The sequence below is a fragment of the Podarcis muralis genome, chromosome 14 (genome assembly GCF_964188315.1).
Source record: "Podarcis muralis chromosome 14, rPodMur119.hap1.1, whole genome shotgun sequence".
In the NCBI taxonomy this organism is placed as follows: domain Eukaryota; kingdom Metazoa; phylum Chordata; class Lepidosauria; order Squamata; family Lacertidae; genus Podarcis; species Podarcis muralis.
The window spans coordinates 17880449-17895632 of record NC_135668.1 but is presented as its reverse complement, the minus strand read 5'-3'; the positions used below and the strand labels follow the sequence as shown (position 1 = coordinate 17895632).

At 45.0% G+C, this 15184-nt stretch overlaps 1 protein-coding gene across 2 annotated transcripts in view; it reads right to left on the bottom strand.

Moving 5' to 3' along the window:
• Nucleotides 1-15184, bottom strand: part of ADAMTSL3 (ADAMTS like 3) — a 271063-nt gene that overhangs the window by 177376 nt on the left and 78503 nt on the right. The gene's annotated exons all lie outside the window — the stretch shown is intronic.

Below are 15184 nucleotides of genomic sequence, written 5' to 3'. Positions count from 1 at the left end.
ACAACCCTTAGAAGCTTGGGGTGGTGGTTGACCAGGAAAGGGCATTCTCTAGCTTGTGGAACTTCCTCCCCATTGAGGAGGGGAATCTTCATTATACAGTGGTACCTCGGGTTACATATGCTTCAGGTTACATACGCTTCAGGTTACAGACTCCGCTAACCCAGAAATAGTACCTTGGGTTAAGAACTTTGCTTCAGGATGAAAACAGAAATCGTGCTCCGGCGGCGTAGCAGCAGCAGGGGGCCCTATTAGCTAAAGTGGTGCTTCAGGTTAAGAACAGTTTCAGGTTAAGAATGGACCTCCAGAACGAATTAAGTACTTAACCCAAGGTACCACTGTACAACATTAGGCAAATGCTGAAGACACACCTTGGCTTTTGACACCTAGGAAGTATATTTTTATGACTCACCTTCTTCCTATGACTGTGGGATGTTCTAAACTGTTTTTAACATTGTGTTTTAATTGTAGTAACACACCCCAGGACCTTGGGGTGAAGGGCCAGTTAATAATACAGTGGTACCTTGGTTGTCGAACTTACTGGTAATCCGTTCTGGGAGTCCGTTTGACTCCTAGAATGGTTAGAAAACCAAGGCATGGCTTCAAATTGACTGAAGGGGCTTCCTGCACTCAACTGGAAGCCGCAGAAGCCGTGTCGGATGTTCCGATTCCAAAAAAAGTTTGCAAACCGGAACACTCACTTCTGGGTTTGCAGCATTCGGGAGCTGATTTGTTTGACAACTAAGCCATTTGACAACGAAGGTACCACTGTAATAATAATAATAATAATAATAATAATAATACACATCACAGTATTCCAATCATGATCTAACCTATGCATGAATCACAGCGGCTAAGCTATCACTGTGCAGGAAAGGAGTCGTTGGTTTACCACCCGAAGATGATAATACAGAGGTTCACATGAGTCTCCAGTGACAGAGGTGGATCTAGGAACACCCCTCAAACTAAGCACCTGCCCCTTCAGACGGAGTACAACTTTGTCCAGAACCAGTGAGTTCTCTAATTCCCAGAACTGAGAACTGCTTGCCCACAAAGTCTTCCCAAGATTCAAACTCAACTTGTTGGCCCTCATCCAAGCCACCAACCCATATAGTCCCATATGTTTAGAAAGCTGATGAGACTTTGAATATGTATATAAAGGACCTGACCATTAGATCCAGTCATGACCGACTCTGGGGTTGCGGTGCTCATCTCGCTTTATTGGCCGAGGGAGCCGGCGTTTGTCCGCAGACAGCTTCCGGGTCATGTGGCCAGCACGACTAAGCCTCTTCTGGCAAACCAGAGCAGCACACGGAAACACCGTTTACCTTCCCGCCGGAGGGGTACCTATTTATCTACTTGCACTTTGATGTGCTTTCGAACTGCTATGTTGGCAGGAGCAGGGACCGAGTAACGGGAGCTCACCCCGTAGCGGGGATTCGAACCGCCGACCTTCTTATCAGCAAGTCCTAGGCTCTGTGGTTTAACCCACAGCGCCACCCGCGTCCCAAATATGTATGTACCCTATTATTATTTCAACTTTTTGAAATTATTATTCTTGCTGACTTTTCTTATTGATATTTCAATCTTTTCTCTTTTTTGTAAATTGTTTTGAATGGGGTGTGCGTGTACACACACGTACACACACACACACAGAGAGAGAGAGAGAGAGAGAGAAAGAGAGAGAGAGAGAGAGAGAGAGAGAGAGAGAGAGAGAGAGACTCAATCAAACAAACAAACAAACAGTGAAATAAATAACTAAATAAATAAATAAATAAACCCCCTGAATTGTAGGAATTACAGCTAAAGAATCCCTGGCAGATGGCCATCTAATCTCTGTTTAAAAACCTCCAACGAAGGACAGTCCATCACCTTCCAAGGTAGATCACTCCAACCTGTTCCTCCAAGGCCTGGAACTTTGCTTAGTCTATTCACTTCTAAGGGAGGAAAAGGAAGCTTCCTTCCCATTCACTCACCCACCTAGGGTAGAAACTGACCAGTCTTCTGGAAAGAGGACCGCTTCTAAAAAGGACTGGCTTGCAAGCAAAGATCTTGGAAGGTACCAAGTGATGGGCTGGAGTCTGACAGAAGAAAGCCTGCCAGCCTACCTCTCTAAATACCAAGCAAGGGCAGCAGACAAATGATCCCTGCTCTCTGTGCATGGGAACTGCCACTCCAAAGTGCTCATCCTTCCATGGACTGGGCCAGTACACACAAAGTCTGGCCTATGAACCATAAATATGATCAGGAGGAAGGCAGTGCTGGGAACGCTGGCTCTACACGTACTCGTTTCCTAATCTTTAGCCCCAAATCCGGTAACCTAAAAATGCATTAGTGCTTCTGGCCAGTCTAATAATTCAAAAACAAGCAGTAAACTTCTTTTTATAAGCAGTAACTACTTTTCCATAGCACGTCACTCAGGTTTGAAGCAAAGCCACGGCAAACTTTATTGGATACCTTAATTTTGTTTTCACAAAATAAAGTATGTTGACAAAGAGATTTGATCTTGGCCTTAAATGGCTTGGATTAAGTGGTACTGATGCCGCGAGATGTAGCTGCACATAAAGAACACCTAATCATCTGTATTTTCCATAGGATTATGTTTCTGACCTTTCCAGGCGTTTACACAGGTAGCACAGTCATAGCGCAGTCGAACGCAAGCAAAATACAAACGGAGCTCAATGGAGCTCTTAACAGTGATAAAATTGTGCACATGGAAAGCACAAGATTGTCAGCCATGGCCCAGAGAACCATGCAAATACATTTGTGCATCCATGAAGTGATTTTCAGGTCCAAACTTGATGTAGCACTTGTCAGATACATAACTTTTGGATAGTTATTGTAGGGAAGCCAGATCCGGACATTCACAAGGGGGCCAGATCAGGACTGTGGCAAGAAGGGCTCTCAACCTTTGTCCTGAGCAGAATGCGCCCACCAACACCACCTGCCTGGTGCCTGCTATCTGAAATGGGAGAAAAGTGCCATGTAATTCTACTCAATATTGATCCAGAGCAGATTCCAATGTATAGTTAGCAGAGTAAAAACTTAAACACGTTTCAGGATTCCCAAAAATTGGACCAGAGGCAATTGTATTTCACCCAGCAGAGCTTCACTGCTAATGAAGGCAAATGAGCATAATGGTCACAAATCCAATACATTCAGGATTGGCACTGTCCATAAGAAATCCAGTTGCAGCAGACCTACTGCAATACTGTAATATAATACTGTAATAATACTGTATTTGTGCTTGGTTCTCCAGTTGTACAGCTAGGGAGAGGAAGGTGCTCCAGAAGGTCATAACCACAGCCCAAAGGATTATTGGTCATCCTCTCCCATCTTTGGAAGAACTGTACGGTTCCCGTTGTCTTAGGAAAGCAAACAACATCCTGCAGGATTCATCTCACCCGGGACACAGTCTGTTTGCACTACTGCCTTCTGGCAGGAGATATAGAAACATCAAGTCAAGGACAAATAGACTGAAAAACAGTTTCTATCCAAGAGCTGTGGCCTTTTTGAATGCTGTAACTCGATAGTGTGACCTGGGAGTTTGATGGGTGTTGGTGTGGGTGTGGCTGGAATGTGGTTTGTTTGGTTGTTGTTGTTGTTTTGCTTTTGTTGTTTTTAAGGGATGGCATCCAATTTCGTTGCACTTGTGCAATGTTGCACTTGTGTAATGACAATAAAGAATCTATTCTATTCTATTCTATTCTATTCTATTCTATTCTATTCTAACTTAAATTTACAGTAACTTAAGTCTGAACCTTAACACTAAGCATACTATGTACAGAACACCACACCAGAAGGAAAAGAGATAGAAAGTGAAACCCAGGCTCCTTCTGGTCCTACTTTTATCGTCAGAATGACCCTGACTGAAAGAGATAAGAGAACCAGTTTAAGCCAGCTGTACTCAGCTTCTTTGACGGAATAACCCAAACACCAGGAACCATCTGGTTGTTTCTTTCACACAGAGAAGCTTCCAGAACCCTCTTGAATGAATTAGAATAGGAAAGATCTCTACACATCAGATCAATACTTTCTGCACTAAGAAATGCAAACTGACAAAAAGTTCCCACAGATACCACAAGGGCATCCAGACCTATTTATGGGGAGAAGCTGAATAGGGAAAGAGAGGTGTCGTCTCCACACCAGAGCTGAGGCCAAGTGGCGTTGGCGCAGGCACTCACTGGGCAACCTTGCACATTAAGCCTTGCTATAAATGGTACTGGAGGAGACTCTTGAGAGTCCCATGGACTGCAAGAAGATCAAACCTCTCCATTCTGAAGGAAATCAGCCCTGAGTGCTCACTGGAAGGACAGATCCTGAAGCTGAGGCTCCAATACTTTGGCCACCTCAGGAGAAGAGAAGACTCCCTGGAAAAGACCCTGATATTGGGGAAGGTGGAGGGCACAAGGAGAAGGGGACGACAGAGGACGAGATGGTTGGACAGTGTTCTCGAAGCTACCAGCATGAGTTTGACCAAACTGCGGGAGGCAGTGGAAGACAGGAGTGCCTGGTGTGCTCTGGTCCATGGGGTCACGAAGAGTCGGACACGACTAAACAACTAAACAACAACAACAACATAAAGGACCCCTTTCCCAGAGTGACAAGGCACAGGGAATGCCTTCACTTCTGACTCTTTGTTGGCAGCCAGCAGGCAGGTGAGAAGATAGAGGTGGGAGCGAGTGCCAGTGGAAGGAAACAGCAGCATTCCCTGTAGCCCCTTGGCCAGCAGTTTGAGAGGCAGATGGCATGCAACCTGCTGTCCTTCCTGATTTGCCACCTGAGCCCCATGACTCAACTTGACTAATGAAAGGGCCCACGCACATGTCCTGCCACTCCCCTTCCCCCGTCCTGATTTCAGTTCATCATTGAATGCACCTAATTAATTGAAAATGTTAGGGCCAAATCTAAACCCGAAGATCTGGGTCTATGTCTTTCTCGCCAACCTCAAAGGAGTATGCCTGCCTGCCTGTTGTGCTGGAAGCAGACTGAGAAGTATATATATGCTCTTATTTAACCATAATATATTTTAATAATTTTTTTTAAAATCTGTATTAAACTTCACCCTATCAATATATAAGTTTTATATATGTTACGTGTGATTTATCTAGTACTTTCAAGATGTAGGTTTCTAAATGATTCTAGGTAGAAATGAGATTTTATGCAGTATTTTATACTGTTGGTTCTTGCACTGTACCCATTTATTTTATATGCGAATGGCCTATGGCTTAAGCAGTAATAAACTACCACTATTACATATCTATCGTATATCTGCTTATCAATATAGATGTAGATTGATATGGATGCAAAAGTAAAGCGTGCTTTGAGTTTTAATCTGGCAGTGGAAGGGGAAGGGGCTGTGCTGCAGGTATCAAAAGTTTGGGAAACATGGGCTTAAACCAATAAAAGCCTTAGAAAAGCAAATTAGCAAGCAATCCTCAAGCACAGGCCCTAAACAAAATATTGCTCTTCCGTGCTTGCTTGCGACTCGCTATTGATGTAATGCCTTGCTGCGAACCTTAAGATTCTCCCCGGTTCCAATCATGCCCACTTTGCCGATTTTTCTTCCCCTTATTTAAATTTGGTTTCACAGCGTAGGCAAATATAATACGAAGATATGATGAAAGCTGACAGCTAGTAAATCAAATATTATTTTGCTAGTAAATTACCGGGCCAGCTCAAACTACTTTTAACTCCTTTCCCATGGGACTAATGATTTGGGCTGGCTGGAGTTTAAGTCAACAGCGTGGGCACTGATTTAGTCAAATGGTTGCGAAGAAAGACCTGCCAGCACAAATGAGAGCTTTGATCGTTCTCTAAGGCTAATTAGAGTTTTGGAATGGGATGTCATACAGAACAATAGGTCCTTATCTACTCCTAATTTAGATAGCTGAAGAGCGACTGAACATTATTTTGGGGTCTAGATAACATGCAACCTTCAGTAAACAGTAAAATTCACTGGAGCTTACTTCTAAAGAAATTATTATTATTACTACGACGACGATGACAACTACTACTATTAACCCACCCTTCACTCTAAGGTCTCTGGAAAATAAAGACACAATATTAATAACAGTTTAAAACAACTTACAACCACAGAAATAAGGCGGGTTCTAAAAACAGCCATCTGAAATGTCAAAAGCCTCTTCTCCTAATAAACATATTTCTTTTGCAATTACAGTTGTACATTGGTTTTCGAACAGCCTAGGTTCTCGAACGTTTTGGCTCCCGAACGATCAAAACCCTGACGCAACTGTTCCGGTTTTTTAACGTTCTTTCGGAAGTCAAACGTCCGACGGGGCCTCCGTGGCTTCGGATTGGCTGCAGGACCTTCCTGCAGCTGATCAGAAGCTGCGCTTTGGTTTCCGAACACTTTGGAAGTCAAACAGACTTCCGGATTCCATTCGACTTCCAAGGTACGACTGTATTTTCCTTAGTATGTATTTCTGTATGCTATTTTCACTAGTACGTGCACTTTTGTGCACACTTTGCCTGAATATGTGCATATCTTGTATACAGTGGTACCTTGGGTTACATATGCTTCAGGTTACATACGCTTCAGGTTTCAGACTCCGTTAACCCAGAAATAGTACCCCAGGTTAAGAACTTTGCTTCAGGATGAGAACAGAAATCATGCTCCGGTGGCGCAGCAGCAGCAGGAGGTCCCATGAGCTAAAGTGGTGCTTCAGGTTAAGAACAGTTTCAGGTTAAGAATGGACCTCAGAACGAATTAAGTACTTAACCCGAGGTACCACTGTACAGAGTTTTGGGAGGAGAGCTGCATCACAAAATCAGGAGAACTGCGAATTTCCAAGGCTAGTGTGTTTCAGTTCACTTATTGGCTCGAGAAGTGTCAATCAGGTAGTTTCTCATTAAAATGCAGACAAAAATCCAATTTCTTCCCCGCCCCAACTCTTTGCCACTGTGATAGTCAAGCTGGGCCTAATGATGCAAGAGATTCTACCTGGTCCATGAGACCAAGAATTGCCCAACCAACATGGGCAATAGTCATGAGTGATAAGAGCTACAGTCAACAATATATTGGAGAGTCACTAATTCTCCAGCCCTGATTTAGCCCCAAAAGGTGATTTACCAAGGTCATGTCCTGTGGAAATGACAGTCTAAAATTTGACATGAGGTGGAAGAAGATGAAAGGAGGGGTCTCCTGGGAAATATGCAATTAGTCTGGCTGCATATACATAGGCTGAACTGAAGTATTGGATGGGGAATTAAGAGACTGTTCAAAGGCCACGAGTCAGCAGCAGTGTCACTGTAGGCCAGCTATCAAGAAGCATTTTCATTTCAACGCGCTATACCTGTTAAATTAGCTGTCCAGAATAAAAATGCTTAAATAAAATAAGGGTGTGTGTTTGTGTGTGTTTAAAAAAGACCCTGTCCTATAAAAGGCTATAAAAATGAGTGGCCAATTTATCCAATTTTCTAAAGAAATTTTCCACAATTTCCATGGGCAACATATAAAAGTACTAAAAATACTCTTGGCAGCCTTTTCACTTGGCAGAATATACTACTAGCGAAAAGCTTATTCCAAGATAGGATGTCCATATGCAGCAAAATGATAGTTTCTTTTTATAATTTTCTGATAATTCCCTGGTTTCTTGTAAGTAAAAGATTCCCTCTGACCCCATCTACCAGAAATGACAATGCAGTACTAAGATTATTGCACACCTAGGGCAATAAATCACCCAATAAAGCTGGATTTTGCAGATTAATTTTATTTCTTGATTAGCTAATTTCATTTAAGGGAAGAAAAAAAAGCAGGCAAGGGCTGCTCCAATTAAAAAGGTAATGGTTTTGTTGGTTGTTAAAAATCACTAAATCCAACAGGACGGAATCACCAAGTTGCTAAAATAAAATGCAACACCATAATCCAACTTTCTTCAACCGGGGGCTCTCCAGATATTTTGGAAACATCTGAAGAGCACCAGGCTGCCATCATCTAGCTTTTACTGTGTAACTTGCTTGTACCCAAATGCATGCCTATGCATATTGTTTTTGAGCCCAAATGATTCTGCACTCTAATAGCAGATGAGCTCATGAAGCAGGGCCTTCTCTGCGCTGGCACCAAGACACTGGGAGACTCTGCCAAAGTTAAGTCCACTTTGGCTCTACAATTGTTCAGTCTTTGAGCAACTACGTCATGCTTCCGGCCAGTGCTGCTATTTGTATACAGAGAGAGATTATGGGGAATGTGACCAGTTTGGTTGCACTAGGCCAGGCATCCCCAACCTTCGGCCCTCCAGATGTTTTGGACTACAATTCCCATCGTCCCTGACCACTGGTCCTGTTAGTTAGGGATCATGGGAGTTGTAGGCCAAAACATCTGGAGGGCCGCAGGTTGGGGATGCCTGCACTAGGCCCACAACCTCATGGGCGCTGCAGGGGACGCCACAACTATGATTTAGGATGGAACTCAAGAAGTGGGAGGGTGCTGAATTTTGGTGTCACAAAGGGTGCTGCTGAACTTTGAGACCAGAAGGTCCATCACTGTTGCATACACACCCGGGTTTTTAATTGTTCCATTTGTAATGTTATAAGGTCTGGTACATAGCTGTCAAGTGTCCCTTATTTGAAGGGACAGTCCCTTATTCCAGCGCCATGTCCCGACTGCGGGGTGGAGCTTGCATGCCTTGTGTGTGGCTAGTTAATGCAAGCTGGGGGGGGTTTTGAATGCCTGACGCCATTTTGTTGCACGTGCTGCTGCAAACTTTGCAGTGCAAAGCCAGGCCGGGGAGCCATCTTAAGTTGAGGCTGCATAGGCCTTGTGGTGCATGTGATTCAGATTCTATTCAGTTGAACCTCTGGTTACAAAGTTGGTTGGACAGTGTTCTCGAAGCTACCAGCATGAGTTTGACCAGACTGCAGGAGGACAGGAAGACTGGAGTGCCTGTGGAACAAGTGAGGCTGCAGGTCCCTTATTTTCAAATCTGTAAGTTGACAGCTATGGTCTGGTGCATTATTTTCATTCTTGCTATACTTCCTCCCCCCTAAATATTTTGTATAGAGAGGCAGGATAGAAATGCGAGTAAGTGAATCGAATAAACTATTAGGAACACAGCTTTTTGTTTCAGGGGTGCTGGCTTTTTTCCGTTTAATCCTCAACCACAGTAACTGTTGGAGAGTTCTCCTGACACCTTGTTATACATGTGAATGCTTTCAGGGGGGACTGAGAACCATCTCAGTCTCTGTAACAAAAATTTTGGATCTAGTGTTATGACTTGCTTAACCAGCCAGTAGAAAACTGTGGCATGAGACAGTGAGGCAGCTTGGCCTCCTGCCTAGTCGCATGCATTCTGGTGGGAACTTTTGAAGCGAGGGAAGCACATGACTACTTGACTCCTTCTATCATTTCAGAAATGGACTGTATGTTGTTTAGGGACAGGGGAGCAATTCGCAAGATCAGATTTTAACACAAACCTGCCGTAATTCACAGTTTCCGAAACAATGGTGCTACCAAAACACAGCTATCCTTTGAAATTCAAAGTGAATTTTGTGATGCAGTTCTCCAACCAAAGAATGTGTACAAAAATGAATCTCTTACAGCAGAGCTTTCCAAACGTTCCTGTTCGTGGCACACTTTTTAGACATGCATCATTTTGCGACGGAAGGGACGCGGGTGGCGCTATTGGTTAAACCACAGAGCCTAGGGCTTGCCGATCAGAAGGTTGGCGGTTCGAATCCCCGCAACGGGGTGAGCTCCCGTTGCTCGGTCCCTGCTCCTGCCAACCTAGCAGTTCGAAAGCACGTCAAAGTGCAAGTAGATAAATAGGTACCGCTCCGGCGGGAAGGTAAACGGCGTTTCCGTGCGCTGCTCTGGTTTGCCAGAAGCGGCTTAGGCATGCTGGCCACATGACCCGGAAGCTGTACGCCGGCTCCCTCGGCCAATAAAGCGAGATGAGCGCCGCAACCCCAGAGTCGGTCACGACTGGACCTAATGGTCAGGGGTCCCTTTACCTTTACATTTTGTGACACAGTACCGTATTTTTCCATGTAGAAGACAAGGTTTGTTAATTTTTTTTTTTTGAAATGCTAAAAATTGGGGGTCGTCTTATACACGGAAAGTGCTGAGATGGGACGTGAGATTGGTGGCTACCCTGAGCAGGAGACTGTCAGCGGCATTTGTGGGGGGGGGGGGTGAATGGTGGCTACGGCAAGGTCTGCTGGCAACTGGCTGCTTCCGCAATTGGGCGTGCGATTTTCGGCTGCTGGTGGTGAGCAGGCAGACGATTGGTGGCTTTGTGTGATTGGCAGAAGCGGTCAGGCAGGCGAGCGATCGTTGGCAATCCCCCCCCCAAAAAAAGCTCAACAAGTCTTGGCAATCCCCCCGAAAAAAGCTCCACAACTCCAGGCAACACCCCCCCCCCCCGTAAAAGCTTAACAACTCTGGGCAATCGTCCTCCATTTCCTCAATTTTGAGTCCCCAAAAATAGGAGTCGTGTTATACACGGGGGCGTATTATACATGAAAAATATGGTAATTCAGTTTTACTAGCAAACCGGAAGTTAACCTAACCCCTTTCCAGACCTGGGAAGAGCACGGGGAGCGTTTCCACGACACACCTACACACTGCAGCCGACACAGTAACATGTTGAGAGACACACAGTTGGAAAACTCTGTCTTACAGAAAAGTGCGCTTAAATATTTATGGAAAAATAACAAGCAAAATGCATTATATATGGGGAAATAGTTTGCAAAATTGTATGCATCACGCAAAACCGCATCTGAAAATGTGCTTATTAGGAGAAATTCTCACTAAAATGCATATGCGTTTTCATGAGGAGTAATAATAATAATAATAATAATAATTATAGACGCTGCAGCTACCAAACACCAAGCCAGTGATCTCACCTCAGCTCTAGGTTCAGGGAAAACACCCACTTCACCTAACAGCAGCCCTGGTGTAAATCTTCCAGTTTGCCCAGAGAATAACTTCTGACCCAACTGAACTCAAAACCAAGACACAGTGGTAACTTGGATTAAGAACTTAATTCGTTCTGGAGGTCCGTTCTTAACCTGAAACTGTTCTTAACCTGAAGCACCGCTTTAGCTAATGGGGCCTCCCACTGCCACACAATTTCTGTTCTCATCCTGAAGCAAAGTTCTTAACCCGAGGTACTATTTCTGGGTTAGCGGAGTCTGTAACCTGAAGCGTCTGTAACCCAAGGTACTACTGTACTCATGCAGTGAGGAAAAATGCACACTGAATGCCAGTTGCTGGGAATCAAAGAATCATGGAACTGTGAGAGTTGGAAGGGACCCCAAGGGTCATCTGGTCCATCCCACTGCAACGCAGGAATCTTAGTTAAAACATCCATGACAGATGGCCAAGTGGGAAAGTGCTAATTGAGCTCAGGTTCTACTTTGGGGCTTCCCATAAGAATCTGGCTGGCTACGGTGAGAACAGGATGCTGGCCTAGATGGGCCATTGGTCTAATCCAGCAGGGCTCCAGTTCTTATGATCACAACCCATGTGCATTAGTTTTATGGCCGCATTCAAGAGACAAGAGAATGGTGTATGAATGGAGGGAAAGCAGCATAAATGACTTATCAGGTGTCTGAAACCACAAAGTATATCTTGTAAAGCACTCATGGTATTATACGGCTACATGATCCATTTCGGGGACTACAGAATAGAACCGCAACTCCACGCACCAGCTTTCACGGCGGACGCCAGTTTTCTGCCTCTCACAATTATATACTTGAAGTTCGAGTGACAGATTACAGGAAATGACCATATAGACTGGGTGATTTATAAACTCGTTTAAACAATGTAACTTTTATCAGTTGCTCAACATTAATCACCAACCTATGAGCAAATATTTTCTTGTATATGATCCTCTCAAGAGTGATTTGCTGAAAGCATTTTTTTTTTTAAAAAAAAAGATTTATGTGTTGCATGTAGTTTCTGTTCGAGCGTAAGGATTTCATGCTGATAAGCAGGATCCTGTGCATTTTGTGAACAGAGCAGAATTAACTGAAACATATCCCTTTGTGCTGAAAAGCAGGCAAAATGTAGCACGGTTTGCATTTTTAATATCAAAAGTTATGAGTGCTGGTGACAGAATAACATAACTCATATACTGCAATATAGTCTTCTGTTTATTTGTGGACCGTCTTATTTTAAGTCTCTTGAAAAGCTTCCATACTACAACTTCACTCCTCGTTGTACCTTAAATTAAATCAGACCCCCTCTTTACTCCAAAGCAGCAGCAATAGAAGCTTAGGTGTTGAAGAAGACCCTACATTAATTCCACTGAAATGTATAAAAAAGGTAAAGGGACCCCTGACCATTAGGTCCAGTCGTGACCAACTCTGGGGTTGCGGCGCTCATCTCGCTTTATTGGCCGTGGGAGCCAGCATACAGCTTCTGGGTCATGTGGCCAGCATGACTAAGCCACTTCTGGCGAACCAGAGCAGCGCACAGAAACGCTGTTTACCTTCCCGTCAGAGTGGTACCTATTTATCTACTTACACTTTGACATGCTTTCGAACTGCTAGGTTGGCAGGAGCAGGGACCGAGCAACGGGAGCTCACCCCATCGCGGGGATTCGAACCGCCGACCTTCTGATCAGCAAGCCCTAGGCTCTGTGGATTAACCCACAGCACCACCCACGTCCCTAGTACTGAAATGTATAGGAGTAATGAAAACATTACTGCCTTCCTTACATTCCTGTAGGGCTTGCGCAGGATAACTGGCCAGTGTCTGCTGTGTTTAGTGTTCCATTTTCAAGCAAACAATTAATGCAGTGCCCACAAACTAAACATGGGAATATGCTCAGAAATAAGACTTGCAGGCACACAAAAGTCCACATCAATTATTGTTGTTGGCATCTGTCTGTATCAAGAAGCAATGGAGTTTGCCTCTGGAGGTGAAGTCAAACCGTTGTTAGCAGCACCAAAGTGCCCTTCCTGGGATACAAGCCTGGGCAGTGTGTATGCTGTTCCTGGGCTGCCCAGACAACAAGACTCCCTCGCTTGGCCGCGCTGATGTGGTCCAAAAGAAAGCAGAGCAATATGTCTGGCACCCGCTTAGCTGCAGGAGTTGCCACAAGAAGGCATAAAGGTAAAGGTAAAGGGACCCCTGACTATTAGGTCCAGTTGTGACCGACTCTGGGGTTGCGGCGCTCATCTCGCTTTATTGGCTGAGGGAGCCGACGTACAGCTTCCGGGTCATGTGGCCAGCATGACTAAGCCGCTTCTGGCGAACCAGAGCAGTGCACAGAAACGCCGTTTACCTTCCCGCCGGAGTGGTACCTATTTATCTACTTGCACTTTGATGTGCTTTCGAACTGCTAGGTTGGCAGGAGCTGGGACCGAGCAACGGGAGCTCACCCCGTCGCGGGGATTCGAACTACTGACCTTCTGATCGGCAAGTCCTAGGCTCTGTACTTTAACCCACAGCGCCACCCACGTCCCTCTCAAGAAGGCATACAAGGTGCCATTCAACAGTCTTAGGGACTCCAGATTTGTGTAGAGTTTACTGCTTAGCATTTTCTTCCCCCAAAGATATCCCGCAAGGCAGTGGAGGTTTAAGATCAGTTTGCCTTCTCCTAGGTGGGCTACCTTCCCAGGCTGACAAGGCCCATCTGCCCCTCCCTTTCCGCCAAAGCACGTGCAGAAACCACCTTTCAACCACACACTAAGCAGACACCAATCTATGCAACGGTAATGTTCCTTTATCATCAGCTTTGCACCAGTGCTTCCTCCGCTGTCAAAGGCAATATGCCAGTTCCTGGGAATCCCATGGCCATTAGTCTGATCGGGCAGGCTCTTATATTCTCAAGTCTATGGTTTGGAAAGGTTCCCTTCCAAGCCCAAGATCCTAGCTGCAGCATCACATTAAGAACCCCATAGACTGACATGAGAGCAAATCAGCCAATCACTAGAAAAAGCACTTGCTACACTTCCAAATGGGACGTGGGTGGTGCTGTGGGTTCAACCACAAGCCTAGGGCTTGCCGATCAGAAGGTCGGTGGTTCAAATTGGTCCCAGCTCCTGCCAACCTAGCAGTTCGAAAGCATGAGGTGCAAGTAGATAAACAGGTACCGCTCAGGCAGGAAGGTAAATGGCGTTTCCGTGTGCTGCTCTGGTTTGCCAGAAGCGGCTTAGTCATGCTGGCCACATGACCCAGAAGCTGTACGCTGGCTCCCTCGGCCAGTAAAGCAAGATGAGCGCTGCAACCCCAGAGTCAGCCACGACTGGACCTAATGGTCAGGGGTCCCTTTACCTTTTACACTACCAAATCCCTTAGCCCACTGCAATATAGGTAATGCTGGCTGTATTTATCAGATGTGTGATTTAGTTCTTGTACTTACCATGCTTGGACACACAGTGAAGGAAGCCGGGCTGCCTCTACCATTAGGCAGAATGAGGCATCTGCCTCAGGCAGACGATGCTGGAGAAGACAGCGGCAGCCTCCCTTCCCTGGCTGTTCCTTCTGAGCTACGAGGTTCTTCTCCTCTCCGTCCTTGAACAGAGGAGATACATCCCACAGAATTCCCTAATCTAGATGCTGCCTTCAGGAGCACTGTAGGAAATTATCCTGTTGCCATCATTGAAGCAAGATTCAACTGCCCATATAGCTGGCTTCTGACTGTGCAATGTAGGAAAGGAAGCAATCTTGTCCTTTGCCTCAGAGAGCAAAGTGTCTTGGGCTGGCTTTGGCAGGGAGATAGCCCCCCTATCACAAGACTGGTACATCAACCCTCAGTGCAAAGCCCTTTTTTTGCCAAGGTTTTTGCATGGTGAGCAGAAGAATTAGCATGTTTATTTATGGGGGAAGTTGGCAAACTGAAAAATCACAGAATCTTTCATTTACAGAAATCATCTGGGAACATTTTCATAGGCTTAATGGGTTTTACTTAGCAGAAACGAAACTGATCAAAGCTCAAAGAGACAGAGGGAGAGAGAGAGAGAGGGCCAGCTACTCCAATAATGCACTGATGAGCAATTCTTGGTTTTCTACTGCTCTGAAGATGCTGCCAAAATTGTTTTGAAAATGAGATACTTGAATGGAACAGACTCAGACACAGAAAAAGCTATTTCAAATACATCTGAAAGGACTAAACACAGAGAATATTTCTTGGCAACTTTTTGCTTCTAAATTGGTAATAATTTTGCTTCAATTAGGAACCAGAAGATTTCCCCCAATGAAGATTTATTGTTCCTC